Genomic DNA, 17,384 nt, shown 5'->3' on the forward strand with positions numbered 1-17,384 from the left:
TGACTGCTCCATGCTATATTATCTACTGTTTTGGACATTATTGGCTTTATTATACACTTTTATATTATTTTTGGGACTAACCTACTAACCGGAGGCCCAGCCCAGAATTGTTGTTTTTTTGCCTATTTTAGGGTTTCGAAAAAAAGGAATATCAAACGGAATGAAACGTTCGGGAACGTGATTTTTGGAACGAACAAGATCCAGGAGACTTGGACCCTACGTCAAGCAACCAACAGGGAAGCCAAGAGGTAGGGGGGCACTCCTACCCCCCAGGCGCGCCCTCCACCCTCGTGCCCCCCTGTTGCTCCACCGACGTACTCCTTCCTCCTATATATACCTATGTACCCCCAAACGATCAGATACGGAGCAAAAACCCTAATTCCACCGCCGTAACTTTCTGTATCCACGAGATCCCATCTTGGGGCCTGTTCCGGAGCTCCGCCGGAGGGGGCATCGATCACGGAGGGCTTATACATCAACACCATAGCCTTTCTGATGAAGTGTGAGTAGTTTAACTCAGACCTTCGGGTCCATAGTTATTAGCTAGATGGCTTCTTCTCTCTTTTTGGATCTCAATACAAAGTTCTCCCCCTCTCTTTTGGACATCTATTCGATGTAATCTTCTTTTGCGGTGTGTTTGTTGAGACCGATGAATTGTGGGTTTATGATCCAGTTTATCTATGAACAATATTTGAATCTTCTCTGAATTCTTTTATGTATGATTGGTTATCTTTTGCAAGTCTCTTCGAATTATCAGTTTGGTTTGGCCTACTAGATTGATCTTTCTTGCAATGGGAGAAGTGCTTAGCTTTGGGTTCAATCTTGCTGTGTCCTTTCCCAGTAACAGTAGGGGCGGCAAGGCACGTATTGTATTGTTGCCATCGAGGATAACAAGATGGGTTTTTATCACATTGCATGAATTTATCCCTCTACATCATGTCATCTTGCTTAAAGCGTTACTCTGTTCTCTTGAACTTAATACTCTAGATGCATGTTGGATAGCGGTCGATGTGTGGAGTAATAGTAGTAGATGCAGGCAGGAGTTGGTCTACTTGTATCGGACGTGATGCCTATATACATGAGCATACCTAGATATTCTCATAACTATGCTCAATTCTGTCAATTGCTCAACAGTAATTGTTCACCACCGTAAAATACTTATGCTCTTGAGAGAAGCCACTAGTGAAACCTATGCCCCCCGGGTCTATCTTTCATCATATTAATCTTCCAATACTTAGTTACTTTCATTGCCTTTTATTTTACTTTGCATCTTTATCATAAAAATACCAAAAATATTATCTTATCATATCTATCAGATCTCACTCTCGAAAGTGACCGTGTAGGGATTGACAACCCCTTATCGCGTTGGTTGCGAGGATTTATTTGTTTTGTGTAGGTGCGAGGGACTGGCGCTTCGCCTCCTACTGGATTGATACATTGGTTCTCAAAAACTAAGGGAAATACTTACGCTACTTTGCTGCACCACCCTTTCATCTTCAAGGGAAAACCGACGCAAGTTCTCAAGAGGTAGTAAGAAGGATTTCTGGCGCCGTTTCCGGGGAGGTCTACGCAAAAGTCAACATACCAAGTACCCATCACAAACCCTTATCTCCCGCATTACATTATTTGCCATTTGCCTCTCGTTTCCTCTCCCCCACTTCACCCTTGCCGTTTTATTCACCCTCTCTCTCTCTCTATCCTCCCTCTCTTTCTCTATGCCTCTTTTTGCTTGCTCCTTGTTTGCTTGTGTGTTGGTTGCTTGCTTGTCATGATGGCTCAAGATAACACTAAATTGTGTGGCTTTACCAATACCAATAACAATGATTTTATTAGCACTCCGATTGCTCCTCTTACCGATGATGAATCTCGTGAAATTAATGCTGCCATGCTGAATCTTGTCATGAAAGATCCGTTTTCCGGCCTTCCTAGTGAAGATGCCGCTACCCATCTAAATAGCTTCGTTGATTTGTGTGATATGCAAAAGAAGAAAGATGTGAACAATGATATGTTAAATTGAAAATATTTCCTTTTTCGCTTAGAGATCATGCTAAAGCTTGGTTTTCATCTTTGCCTAAAAATAGTATTGATTCGTGGAATAGGTGCAAAGATGCTTTTATCTCTAAGTATTTTACTCCCGCTAAGATCATCTCTCTTAGAAATGATATTATGAATTTTAAGTAACTTGATCATGAACATGTTGCACAATCTTGGGAGAGGATGAAATTAATGATACGTAATTGCCTAACACATGGTTTGAATTTTTTGATGATTATACAAAAAAATTATGCCGGATTGAATTTTGCTTCTAGAAATCTTTTAGATTCGGCCGCAGGAGGCACTTTTATGGAAATCACTTTAGGAGAAGCTACTAAACTCCTAGATAATATTATGGTTAATTATTCTCAATGGCACACTGGAAGATCTACTAATAAGAAAGTGCATGCGGTAGAAGAAATTAATGTTTTGACTGGAAAGATAGATGAACTTATGAAATTATTTGCTAATAAAAGTGTTTCTTCTGATCCTAATGATATGCCTTTGTCTACTTTGATTGAGAATAATAATGAATCTATGGATGTGAATTTTGTTGGTAGGAACAATTTTGGTAACAATGCGTATAGAGGAAACTTTAATCCTAGGCCTTATCCAAACAATTCCTATAATAATTATGGAATTCCTACAACAATTCTTATGGAAATTTTAATAAGATTCTCTCTGATTTCGAATCTAATATTAAAGAATTTATTACTTCACAAAAGAATTTCAATGCTTTGATTGAAGAGAAATTGCTTAAGATTGATGAGTTGGCTAGGAACATTGATAGAATTTCTCTTGTTGTTGATTCTTTGAAACTTAGATCTATTCCACCTAAGCATGATATCAACGAGTCTCTCAAATCCATGAGAATTTCCATTGATGAGTGCAAAGAAAGAACCGCTAGGATTCGTGCTAAGAAAGATTCCTTTATAAGAGCGTGTTCTTCTAGTTTCCATGATAATAAAGATGAAGATCTAAAAGTTATTGATGTGTCCCCTATTAAATCTTTGTTTTGCAATATGAATCTTGATAATGATGGGACTGAATATGATCCACCTTTACCTAGAAGGCGTTCCAAAAATTCGGAGTTTTCAGATCTTGATGCTAAAACTCATAAAAGTGGGATTGAAGAGATAAAAACTCTAGATGTTAATGAACCTACTATTTTGGATTTCAAGGAATTTAATTATGATAACTGCACTTTGATAGATTGTATTTCCTTGTTGCAATCCGTGCTAAATTCTCCTCATGCTTATAGTCAAAATAAAGCTTTTACCAAACAAATCGTTGATGCTTTGTTGCAATCTTATGAAGAAAAACTTGAGTTGGAAGTTTCTATCCCTAGAAAACTTTATGATGAGTGGGAACCAACTATTAAAATTAAAATTAAAGATCATGAATGCTATGCTTTGTGTGATTTGGGTGCTAGTGTTTCCACGATTCCAAAGACTTTGTGTGATTTGTTAGGTTTCTGTGATTTTGATGATTGCTCTTTAAACTTGCATCTTGCGGATTCCACTATTAAGAAACCTATGGGAAGAATTAATGATGTTCTTATTGTTGCAAATAGGAATTATGTTCCCGTAGATTTATTGTTCTTGACATAGATTGCAATCTTTCATGTCCTATTATTCTTGGTAGACCTTTCCTTAGAACGATTGGTGCAATTATTGATATGAAGGAAGGAAATATTAGATTCCAATTTCCGTTAAGGAAAGGCATGGAGCACTTTCCTTGAAAGAAAATTAAATTACCTTATGAATCTATTATGAGAGCCACTTATGGATTGCCTACCAAAGATGGCAATACCTAGATCTATCCTTGCTTTTTATGCCTAGCTAGGGGTGTTAAACGATAGCGCTTGTTCGGAGGCAACCCAATTTTATTTTTATTTCTTGCTTTTTGCTCCTGTTTAGTAATAAATAATTTATCTAGCCTCTGTTTTGGTTGTGTTTTTTTGTGTTTAATTAGTGTTTGTTACAAGTAGAACCGTTGGGAAGACTTGGGAAAAGTCTTGTTAATCTTACTGTAAAAAACAGAAACTTTAGCGCTCACGAGAACTGCTGGAATTTTTATTTGGAAAGTGCTATTTAGTTAATTCTTTTTGCAGATGATTAATATATAAATTTCGAACGTCCTGAAATTTATTTTAGAATTTTTGGGGTTCCAGATCTTGCGCTAGCTACAGATTACTACAGACTGTTCTATTTTTGACAGATTCTGTTTTTCATGTGTTGTTTGCTTATTTTGATGAATCTATGGCTACGTAAAATAGTTTATAAACCATAGAGAAGTTGGAATACAGCAGGTTTAACACCAATATAAATAAATAATGAGTTCATTATAGTACCTTGAAGTGGTCTTTTGTTTTCTTTTGCTAACGGAGCTCACGAGATTTTCTACTTTAAGTTTTGTGTTGTGAAGTTTTCAAGTTTTGGGTAAAGATTTGATGGATTATGGAACAAGGAGTGGCAAGAGCCTAAGCTTGGAGATGCCCATGGCACCCACAAGATAATCTAAGGACACCTAAAAGCCAAAGCTTGGGGATGCCCCGGAAGGCATCCCCTCTTTCGTCTACTTCTATTGGTAACTTTATTTGGAGCTATATTTTTATTCACCACATGGTATATGTTTTTGCTTGGAGCGTATTGTATGATTTGAGTATTTACTTTTATTTACCACAATCATCTTTTTTATACACACCTTTTGAGAGAGACACACATGATTTGGAGATTTTTAGAATACTCTATGTGCTTCACTTATATCTTTTGAGTTATATAGTTTTGCTCTAGTACTTCACTTATATCTTTTAGAGCACGATGGTGGACTTGTTTTATAGAAACTATTGATCTCTCATGCTTCACTTAGATTATTTTGAGAGTCTTAAATAGCATGGTAATTTACTTAAATAATCCTAATATGCTAGGTATACCAGATTAGTAAAAACTTACGTATGAGTGTGTTGAATACTAAGAGAAGTTTGATACTTGATAATTGTTTTGAGATATGGAGATGGTGATATTAGAGTCATGCTAGTTGAGTAGTTGTGAATTTGAGAAATAGTTGTGTTAAAGTTTGTGATTCCTGTAGCATGCACGTATGGTGAACCGTTATGTGATGAAGTCGAAGCATGATTTATATATTGATTTTCTTCCTTATGAGTGGCGGTCGGGGACGAGCAATGGTATTTTCCTACCAATCTATCCCCTAGGAGCATGCACGTAATACTTTGCTTTGATAACTTGTAGATTTTTGCAATAAGTATATGAGTTCTTTATGGCTAATGTTGAGTCCATGGATCATACGCACTCTCACCCTTCCACCATTGCTAGCCTCTCTAATACCGTGCACCTTTCGCTGGTATCATACACCCACCATATACCTTCCTCAAAACAGCCACCATACCTACCTATCATGGCATTTCCATAGCCATTCCGAGATATATTGCCATGCAACTTTCCACCGTTCCATTTACTATGACACGCTCCATCATTGTCATATTGCTTTGCATGATCATGTAGTTGACATCGTATTTGTGGCAAAGCCACCATTCATAATTCTTACATACATGTCACTCTTGATTCATTGCATATCCCGGTACACCGCCGGAAGCATTCACATAGAGTCATATTTTGTTGTAAGTATCGAGTTGTAAGTAAATAAAAGTGTGATGATCATCATTATTAGAGCATTGTCCCAAGTGAGGAAAGGATGATGGAGACTATGATTCCCCACAAGTCGAGATGAGACTCCGGATGAAAAATAAAATAAAATAAATAGAGGCCAAAGAAGCCCAAATAAAAAAAGAGGCCATAAAAAAAGAGAAAAGGCCCAAATAAAAAAATATGAGAGAAAAAGAGAGAAGGGACAATGCTACTATCCTTTTACCTCACTTGTGCTTCAAAGTAGCACCATGATCTTCATGATAGAGAGTCTCCTTTGTTATCACTTTCATATACTAGTGGGAATTTTTAATTATAGAACTTGGCTTGCATATTCCAATGATGGGCTTCCTCAAAATGCCCTAGGTATTCGCGAGAAAGCAAGTTGGGTGCACACCCACTTAGTTTCTTTTTGAGCTTTCATATATTTATAGCTTTAGTGCATCCGTTCCATGGCAATCACTACTCACTCACATTGATATCTATTGATGGGCATCTCCATAGCCCGTTGATATGCCTAGTTGATGTGATACTATCTTCTCCCTTTTGTCTCCTCCACAACCACCATTCTATTCCACATATAGTGCTATGTCCATGGCTCACACACATGTATTGCGTGAAGATTGAAAAAGTTTGAGAATGTCAAAAGTATGAAATAATGGCTTGGCTTGTCATCGGGGCTGTGCAAGATTTAAATACTTTGTGTGGTGAAGATAGAGCATAGCCAGACTATATGATTTTGTAGGGATAACTTTCTTTGGCCATGTTATTTTGAGAAGTCATAATTGCTTAGTTAGTATGCTTGAAGTATTATTATTTCTATGTCAACATTGAACTTTTGTTTTGAATCTATCGGATCTGAATATTCATGCCACAATTAAGAAGAATTACATTAAAATTATGCCTAGTAGCATTCCACATCAAAAATTTTGTTTTTATGATTTACCTACTCGAGGACGAGTAGGAATTAAGCTTGGGGATGCTTGATACATCTCCAACGTATCTATAATTTTTGATTGCTCCATGCTATATTATCTACTGTTTTGGACATTATTGGGCTTTATTATACACTTTTCTATTATTTTTGGGACTAACCTACTAAGCGGAGGCCCAGCCCAGAATTGCTGTTTTTTACCTATTTTAGGATTTCGAAGAAAAGGAATATCGAACGGAGTCCAAATGGAATGAAACCTTCGGGAACGTGATTTTTGGAACGAACAAGATCCAGGAGACTTGGACCCTACGTCAAGCAACCAATAGGGAAGCCACGAGGTAGGGGGCGTGCCTACACCCCCCAGGCGCGCCCTCCACCCTCGTGGGCCCCCTGTTGCTCCACCAACATACTCCTTCCTACTATATATATACCTACATACCCCCAAACGATCAGATACGGAGCAAAAACCCTAATTCCACCACCGTAACTTTCTGTATCCACGAGATCCCATCTTGGGGCCTGTTCTGGAGCTCCGCCGGAGGGAGCATCGATCACAGAGGGCTTCTACATCAACACCATAGCCTTTCCGATGAAGTGTGAGGAGTTTACCTCAGACCTTCGGGTCCATAGTTATTAGCTAGATGGCTTCTTCTCTCTTTTTGGATCTCAATACAAAGTTCTCCCCCTCTCTTGTGGACATCTATTCGATGTAATCTTCTTTTGCGGTGTGTTTGTTGAGATCGATGAATTGTGGGTTTATGATCAAGTTTATCTATGAACAATATTTGAATCTTCTCTGAATTCTTTCATATATGATCGGTTATCTTTGCAAGTCTCTTCGAATTATCAGTTTGGTTTGGCCTACTAGATTGATCTTTCTTGCAATGGTAGAATTGCTTAGCTTTGGGTTCAATCTTGCGGTGTCCTTTCCTAGTGACAGTAGGGGCAGCAAGGCACGTATTGTAATGTTGCCATCAAGGATAACAAGATGTTTTTTTATCATATTGCATGAATTTATCCCTCTACATCATGTCATCTTGCTTAAAGTGTTACTCTGTTCTCTTGAACTTAATACTCTAGATGCATGCTGGATAGCGGTCGATGTGTGGAGTAATAGTAGTAGATGCAGGCAGGAGTCGGTCTACTTGTCTCGGACGTGATGCCTATATACATGACCATACCTAGATATTCTGATAACTATGCTCAATTTTGTCAATTGCTCAACAGTAATTTGTTCACCCACCGTAAAATACTTATGCTCTTGAGAGAAGCCACTAGTGAAACCTATGGCCCCCAGGTCTATCTTTCATCATATTAATCTTCCAATACTTAGTTACTTTCATTGCCTTTTATTTTACTTTGCATCTTTATCATAAAAATACCAAAAATATTATCTTATCATATCTATCAGATCTCACTCTCGTAAGTGACCGTGTAGGGATTGACAACCCCTTATCGCGTTGGTTGCGACGATTTATTTGTTTTGTGTAGGTGCGAGGGACTGGCGCGTAGCCTCCTACTGGATTGATACCTTGGTTCTCAAAAATTGAGGGAAATACTTATGCTACTTTGCTGCACCACCCTTTCCTCTTCAAGGGAAAACCAATGCAAGTGCTCAAGAGGTAGCAGCCGTAAATGGGCTATATACGAACAAGACGTTAACAGGCTTTCATGGGCCGGCCCGTTACCCTTTGACCAAGTCAAACGAGCCGGTCTTTTCACTGGAATGGGCCTCTGCTGGGCCGTGCCACGTGTCGACGTATCATAGGCGCCTCCTGTCCAATGAATGGATGACATCTGTCCCAACGGTGAGCCAACACATGTTTCCTCCAGCCAATGAGAATTTTACACGTGGAAAACCCTCATTGGTCCAGGCTGTCAGCGGGTTATCGGATCCAAAACCGGACCCGATAGCTTAATGGAGACCCCTTACGGTGGATGCCACATGTCGGTCACCCTTGACGAAAGCACTTCCATGACGCGCCATTTATCGTCATGGAAGTGGACGCTTCCGTGATGATAATTTTGGTAATGTCATGGAACACTTCTATGACAGCACTGGTATGACTATCTTGATTCCATCATAAAACCGTCATGGATGTACATGCATGAAAGTAAACGTGACCTATTGTGACAAACATGTATAATCACGGAAGTGTATTATTTTTGTAGTGCAGCCTACCTCGCTCACATAGCCAAAGTTAATCCTATGCAACAAAAGAGAAGCTTTCTGCCATTCGTTGGTGTGGCTATTTAAGCTGGTGTGTGGTCAACTCGCGCGGTGAGGTGGGACTAAAAAATAATTGCGTCCAGCTCGTCTCCGGTGGCTTCCGGTGGCTATGGGCGGACGTTTCAGGAAGATTTAGGGCCGGGTATGGCTATAAAACTTAAGTTAACACATGCTAAGCAACGCTCAAAGCCCTAAAAGGATGCACTTATCGACAATGCACGTTAATAATAGATAGTACCAACTTAAATTCCTAGATACTAGTAATTTTGCTATAAAACTAGTAAGTACTACTGGTTTATCCTCGTAATTAATTATACAAACTTACGGGTGACACACGTACTAACTACTTCTCACATGCTGACCAGGCGTAATCGTTCTCCTTCCTGGCCTTGTCGGCGGCAGCCCACCGTGATTGGATCTCTACATAACTCTCATCAGCATCATGGTAGCTACCGCCGTGATCCTGGCAGGTGGAGGCATCAGGGCATGCTGGCCAAACACCATCGTTCTCCTGCTTGGTCTTGTCTGAGGCAACCCACCGTGCCTGGATCTCCACTGAGCTCTCCTCAGCACGGGGTGCAGCCTCTTCTTTCTTACGGCGACGGGACTCTCTTTTCTTGACTGCTTTCTGCCTTTTCCGCTCCTTCTGTGCGGCTCTGGATGCCTCTTGCTCCACCGCCCATCCGGCCATGGCAGCTTCAAAGTCCACCCATGTAGTTGTGCGGCCACGGGCAGTGAGGAACTCGGTGTGGCGGGATGCCTTCGCTTCCTTACGTGTGTGTGGGCGCGGGTAGTGAGGAACTCAACGCGGCAGGATGCCATCGCTTCCTTACCAGTAAGTGTGTGGCACGGTGTCATGAACGACGCTCGGAGAGAGCTCTGGGGCAAAGTGGTCGGACAACTGTACAATGTGGTGGTTTTTTAGAGCTCAAGGACGAACGACGAAGGAAATCTGGCTTCCCCTAAAATCTTGGCCATTCATTATCACACACGGTTCATCTCCGTTGCCTCCAGAAACAATGTGCTCTCGCCCTATTGTGTGTTGCATTCTGATTGGCTGGGACCCCAGCCACGCGGATCGCATGTGGGCACCGCAGGATGTAGAGCCATCCAACAACAATCCACGTCCCTCTCATCACACCCATGTAGTTGTAGTTGGATTGGATTTATCTGTGCTAAATGTCTAGAAAATGCACATGATCGCCTAAATATGCTAAATGACCCTGGAAAGGTGCCAAATTTGAACACGGTGATTTGTAGGGTATATGTTCATCGTAGAAAAAAACACAAGGACAAAGGACGAAGGAAATTTGGATTCCCCTTCAAACTTGGTGATTTCCCTCCTGAGACCATGAACTTCCTCAGTGATGGTTCGATTTATGAATAGTGTGCATGATGACATAAGCCAAACGCTTCTCAAATTTTTACTAGGGCATGGTGCCATGCCAGGTATCATGTTTTTCAAGCATGCCTTTCATTTTTCTATAGTTGAAAAACCAATAAACTACATGTTTGTGGTTGACTCTTGCCACACATATCCTTGAAATTTTTTCCCATTCCTTGTAAAAGGTATGGGAATTTACTAAATACCAGAAGCATGGTTTTCTAGATCATTTTGTGCACTTTTTCATACATTGATTGTTTGAATTTGAATTATGTGCATTAATGCCTAGAAAATGCACATAATCATCTAAATATGGTAAATGTGCCCGGAAAAGTGCCAAATTTGAACATGGTAATCTGTAGGGTGTGTGTTCATGATAGAAAAAAAAGTCAAGGACAAAGGACGAAGGAAATTTGGATTCCCCTTCAATCTTGGTGATTTCCCTATAGAAACCACGAAACTTCCTCGGTGACGGTTCAATTTAAGAAGAGCGTGCATGACGACATGAGCCAAACCTTCTCAAATTTTTACCAGGGCATGGTGAGGCCATACCATGGCACCATGCCAGGCGTCATGTTTTCCAAGCATGTCTTTCATTTTTCGATAGTTAAAAAACCAATAAATGACACGTTTGTGCTTGACTCTTGCCACACATATCCTTGAAATCTTTGGCCATTCGTTGTAAAAGGCATGAGAATTTACTAAATACCATGAGCATGGTTTTCCAGACTGTTTTTGTGCCATTTTTCACGCACTGAATGTTTGAATTTGAATTGTGTGCATTAATGCCTAGAAAATGCACATAATCATCTAAATATGGTAAATGAGTTCGAGAAGGTGCCAAATTTGAACACGGTAATCTAGAGGGTGTATGTTCATCGTAGAAAAAAAACTCAAGGACAAAGGAAATTTGGATTCCCCTTCAATCTTGGTGATTTCCCTCTCGAAACGACGGAACTTCCTCAATGATGGTTCGATTTTATGAAGAGTGTGCATGACAGCATAAGCCAAACATTCTCAAATTTTTACATGGGCATCGTGAGGCCATACCATGGCACCATGCCAGGCGTCGTGTTTTTCAAGCATGTCTTTCATTTTTCTATAGCTGAAAAACTAATAAATGACATGTTTATGGTTGACTCTTTCCACACATATCCTTGAGATCTCTGCCCATTCCTTGTAAAACTCATGAGAATTTACTAAATACCACGATCATGGTTTTCTAGACCATTTTGTGCACTTTTTCATGCACTGATTGTTTGAATTTGAATTATGTACATTAATGCCTAGAAAATGCACATGATCGCCTAAATATGGTAAATGAGCCAGGGAAAGTGCAAAATTTGAACACAGTAATTTGCATGGTGTATGTTCATTGTAGAAAAAAACTCAAGGACAAAGGACGAAGGAAATTTGGACCCCCCCTTCAATCTTGGTGATTTCCCTTTCGGAACCATGAAACTTTCCTCGATGATGGTTCGATTTATGAAGAGCGTGCATGACGACATAAGCCAAACATTCTCATTTTTTTACCAGGGCATGGTGATGGCATACCATGGCACTGTGCCATGTGTCATCTATTTCTAGCATGTTTGTCATTTTCTATAGTTGAAAAACCAATAAACGACACGTTTTCTGGTTGACTCTTGCGACACATATCCTTGAGATCCCTGCCCATTCCATGTAAAAGGCATGAGAATTTACTAATTACCACGAGCATGGTTTTCCAGACTGTTTTTGTGCACTTTTTCATGCACCAATTGTTTGAATTTGAATCATGTGCATTAATGCCTACAAAATGCACATAATGGAGTAAATATTGTAAATGAGCTTGGAAAAATGCCAAATTTGAACACGGTGCATTGGAAGGGGTATGTTGATCATAGAAAAAACCAAATAACAAACAAGGAAGGAAATTTGGATTCCCCTTCAATCTCGGTGACTTACTATCGCAAATGGTTCATCTGTGTCGCCTCTACGAACCATGTTCGTTCACCCACACATCCAAAAGGAAAAAAGAAATCCCTCACCCCTACCCACTTCCTCCCCACTCACTCATCGTGCAGTCCTCCGCAACTCTGCACCTCATCAACTTCTATCATAGCGGCCACTGTCGGTGTCAAAACTGGTGGATCTCGAGTATGGGGTCCCGAACTGTGCGTCTAAGGCGGATGGTAACAGGAGGCAGGACACGATGTTTACCCAGGTTCGGGCCCTCTTGATGGAGGTAATACCCTACGTCCTGCTTGATTGTTCTTGATGATATGTGTATTACAAGAGTTGATCTACCACAAGATCGTAGAGGCTAAACCCTAGAAGCTAGCCTATGGTATGATTGTATGTTGTCCTATGGACTAAACCCTCCAGTTTATATGGACACCGGAAGGGGCTAGGGTTACACAGAGTCGGTTACAAGGGAGGAGATATACATATCCGTATTGCCTAGCTTGCCTTCCACGCCAAGTAGAGTCCCATCCGGACACGGGACAGAGTCTTCAATCTTGTTTCTTCATAGTCCGACAGTCCGGCCGAAGGATATAGTTCGGCTGTCCGGAGACCCCCTGACCCAGGACTCCCTCGATAGCCCCTAAACCAGGTTTCAATGACGATGAGTCCGGCACGCAGTATTGTCTTCGGCATTGCAAGGCGGGTTCTTCTCCAAATCTTGAATATCCGTTAAGTAGTGTCCGGCTCCCATAAATGTTGGACTTCTTGGCTTCTGCGGCCAATAAGGGCTATCTTCCACGTGTCGAGCGAATGCGAGGAGCCAGGGCATTTTCACATTCGCCCCCCTAGCAAAGTAAATAAATCGTCTATTAAAGGGGTGGGGATTCTTAGATCCAATCCACACCATCTTCCCACAGCGAGAATCCATCGGAGCATGCTCGGAAACATCCAATCCATCATGGCCAACCACCGCAGCTCCTCCTCTTGCAACCGTAGCCCGAAGCCCGGCGATTGGGAGAAGTGTTCCGTCCCACACGGTCGATTAGTAGAGTTGTAGACCCAGGGATTTCTCCCTCCAGCGTATATGGTCCCCGTATGAGCCGGGCTCGCCACTTGTAATGGCGGGGAGCAAGCAGAGAGCTTCCCGAATCCCTCCAAGGGGGAGCGGGTATGCCTTGTCCCTTACTTAGGGGACTCAGATTTCCAATTCATCCATTCCTCCACAGACTCCTGGAGTTTTACGGCCTCCAGTTGGATAATTTTACCCCTGCTTCCATATTACACATCACCAGATATGTTGCCATTTGCGAGTTGTTTTTGGGCTGAGAGGCTCATTTTGAGCTGTGAAAAAGGCTATTCTGCCTTGTGCCCCGCACACAGAAGGGGTCACTTTATCAAGTGGGCGGAGCTAAAATATGGCGCATCGCCGACACCGGATACCCGTCCGGTACTCCAAAGAAGACGTCCGAAGACTGGCCTTCAGAGTGGTTTTACATGGAGGACGTCCCTATTCCAGACCTTGTTCGGTGGGGTCTTCCTGAGTTCGACAATGCTCCTCTGAAGAAACGTCAAAGTTGGCGCCCACGGAGCCCCCAGGAGGAAGATAACAGAGAAGTCCTTTATCTGATGAACCGGATAAAAGCGCTGGCTCAATTAGGGTTGACAATAATCGAGGTTATGTCAATATGCATAATGTGGGGGGTGCAACCACTTCAATATCGAGGGCACCCCCTGTGGTGTTTTAACGGGGAAGACGATGCCACCCGTTGCGGGCGCAAGGGACCGGACTCACCTACGGCTTTAGCAAAAGTTCTGTCCAAGTTATTCAAAGGAGAGGAAGAGGAGTTCATCCACATTAAACCACGGGATGGATTCTTCATGTACAACCCTCCAAGCTGGGTGAGTTGTACCCTTTTTACTCTCAACCTTCCCGCCTTCTTCGTTGTAGGTGCTCACCTTGCTATTTCACGGCAGGAACAGCAAAAAGCGATAAGGGAGGTCAACAGCCCAGCTCGACAACCAGAGGACCCTGGCCGGGCCCTCGATCCCGGACTTGAGGAGGATCCGGACATATTCGTGGAGCTGATAGTGAGGCAATTCTATCAATTGAGCTGCCACGATGCCATGGTGGCCATAACGGCTGACTATCCAGGATTACTCCTTGCGTCGCACGTAAGAAAAACCAAAGTCCCAACTCCCAAAAAAGGATTCCCTTTTATGCACTTCACCTATCGTACATGTATGGTGTCTTAAAGGGAAGGCCTTCGGGACGCCGTGCCGAACCTGCAACAACTCGCCAACAAGAGGCGCCGAAGCCGGGTAGGCAAAAAAGGAAGGCGGTCAGGACGGAGACGCCAGCACTGAGGTATAACACAAAACCTCATTCCATGGTTGTCATCTTTCTTAAAATATAATGACATCCGTGTTTCCTAGAAAAAACGGTCGCCAGACTATATCCGGAGAGGCTGCCGATCACGCCTCGACCAGTCGGGTTGTAGGGCCGGACATAGAGGCGGAAGCTAATGCGAGGCAGACGCCGGATGTTCCTCCTACAGAGGATGCGGACAGACTATCTGCTACAAATTCCAAAGTGGAGAGATCCATGAATCACAGGCGTCGTTGGGCCATACTCTGTGACGCTTATTTCTCACCAGAGGCATTTGATGCCTTCAATTCCGGAGACACGTACATCCGTGCTGCTCAAAATGGCCTAGCCAGAGCCACGGATCAGTATGTAAGGGATATACGGGTAAGTAAATCTGACGATTATATGTATTAGTAGCCCCTGAGACTTGAAACAGTTGACACAACTGATTTAAGGATCATTCATTTGAGTAGGTTCTTACGGAGAAGAATTCCCAATTGTCTCAAGAGCTGGAAGAGTGCAAGGCCCAGCTAGAGGCGGCTGTTGCCGCGTTGAAGGAGTCCGAGAAGGATCCCTCTGGTAACAGTTGTTTCCATTGCAAAGAATACGGGTACCAGGTAGTATGCGGCATGTATGCAAATCTAATAATAGATGTTGCAGGTGGCCCCGGAGTGAATCCAGAGGCCGTGGCGGTGGATGCCACACGTGATGATCGATAGCGAAATGCTAGCGAGCGCGTGCTTACGCGAGTCAGGCAGGAGAAAAATGATCTCCAAGACGCCAATATCCGGCTGGGCGTGGAATTGAAAGATGTCCGGGCCCAGCTTGCGGACTCCGTGAAGGAGAATAAACGGCTTCGACCCGACATTTTTAGTAAGTGCTTGAACGAACTTTTAAGGGAGTTTGGCGAAGAAGCCGGCTAACAGAGTTATGTATGCAGGTATGCTGATGGGTCGTCCCGCGGAGGAGATGCCCGGGTCTTCGGGTGATCTTCTTCCAGAGCTCTCACAACTGCATGAACGAGTTCGACAGGTGATGCAGGGTATTGCCCAAGCTTTGTGGCCATCCGCGTCCCTGCCCGGAGGCATAGTGGAGCTTATAGAGAAGCTCAAGCGAGCGCGGCGACGCTTCCGATTATGGAAGATATCCGCCTGCCGACAAGGTGCAAGGGAAGCCTGGGCTATGGTGAAGACGCGCTATACCAAAGCGGACCCGAACCACATGGCGAGGTCGGACCTGTGGGGCCTGATGGGAAAGAGTTCCCCATCAGTTTAGTGTATGATCAAGTAGAATTAGCCGCAAAGTATTCCCAACAGGATTGTAGGCTAGACAGCCTGTTGGATGGTATAGAAGAAGAATTGAATCAGGCTTAGTGATTGTGTCATTCAAGTGACATATGTAATGTCCCTAGCCGGATTGTAAATCATTTGTCATGGTGGACCTTTTCGCTTCGACCTCTGGACCTGATAGTCCGGAGTGTATCCGAATACCCGCTCGGTAAAAACCGGGGTATGCATGGAGACCAGGCGTAGGGGTCATAAGTGCTTGAACAGACAAGTACCCAACTAGTTATGTTATATTACATGGGTAGTAAGAAACATCTTCTAGGGAGAATAGTTCCGTTAAGGGTTCCTTTCCCTGTGTACGCATGCCCTAATGTGCATGTCCAAACTGCAAAAAGAGACACATGATATAAACATCTGGGGGCATGTTTCAAATTAGATAAAAGTCATCTTTTATTCACCGACCGAATATTCCCTTAAGAACGCTAGCTTTCGGCTTCACCCAGTCTGAGGTACACATCCGGCTGACCCAGTAGTAACAATCGCAGAGGTGCTCCCCTTATGCCCTAGATGAATTAACGGGAACGTAGGGCATAAATACAAGAGCCAGGCAACCAAGCTTGGCCAAAACTTAAGTCATATCGATGCATATAATGGCGAAAAAGGTACATGCGGAAGAATAACACATGTATGGGACGTAAAGCCTAGGAAAATAGTTAGATTAAGCTTTTGTATAAGAAGCCCCCAGGTATAATGAGCGTGGTTAGCGCGTCAAGATTGTGTAACCAGGACACAAGTATAGCTTTTAAGGGCCTTGAAGAGAGTAAAAAGGGAGAAAAAGAGAAAAGACAGATATGCAAAAAATTGGCAGAGGTGAGGAGACGAACATAGATTCTGGCGCTAGGCGTAGAATCTTCGGAGTCTGGCTGCATTCCATGGGTTTGGCTCGAGTCAATTATCCGATGCATCCCGCAGACGGTACGCTCCACCGGTTAGAACCTGGTCAATAATGAAGGGACCCTCCCATTTGGGCTTGAGCTTGTTCTTTTTCTTCTCCGACAGGCGTAGAACTAATTCGCCAACGTTATAGGTTTTGGCATGTACTTCTCTGCTTTGATACCTTTGAGCCTGTTGATGATAGAATGCGGAACGGGCCTTTGCCACGTCGCGCTCCTCCTCCAGGGCATCCAAACTGTCCTGCCAATCGAGCTCGGCCTCTTTTTCTTCGTACATGCACACTCGAGGTGAGTCATGAATTATGTCGCAAGGCGGAACCGCCTCTACACCGTACACCATAAAGAACGATGTGTATCCGGTAGTGCAATTCGGCGTGGTCCGCAGCCCCCATAGTACGGAGTCAAGTTCCCCTACCCACGTGTTTGACTCCTTTAAGGACCGCACTAATCTGGGTTTAATGCCGCTCATGATAAGACCATTCGCTCGCTCGACTTGACCGTTAGTTTCCGGGTGATAGATAGAAGCATAATTGAGCTTGATGCCCATGTTGCTGCACCAAAGTTTCACCTTGTTAGCTGTAAAGTT

Source organism: Triticum aestivum, chromosome 4A (genome assembly GCF_018294505.1).
Source record: "Triticum aestivum cultivar Chinese Spring chromosome 4A, IWGSC CS RefSeq v2.1, whole genome shotgun sequence".
Lineage (NCBI taxonomy): Eukaryota > Viridiplantae > Streptophyta > Magnoliopsida > Poales > Poaceae > Triticum > Triticum aestivum.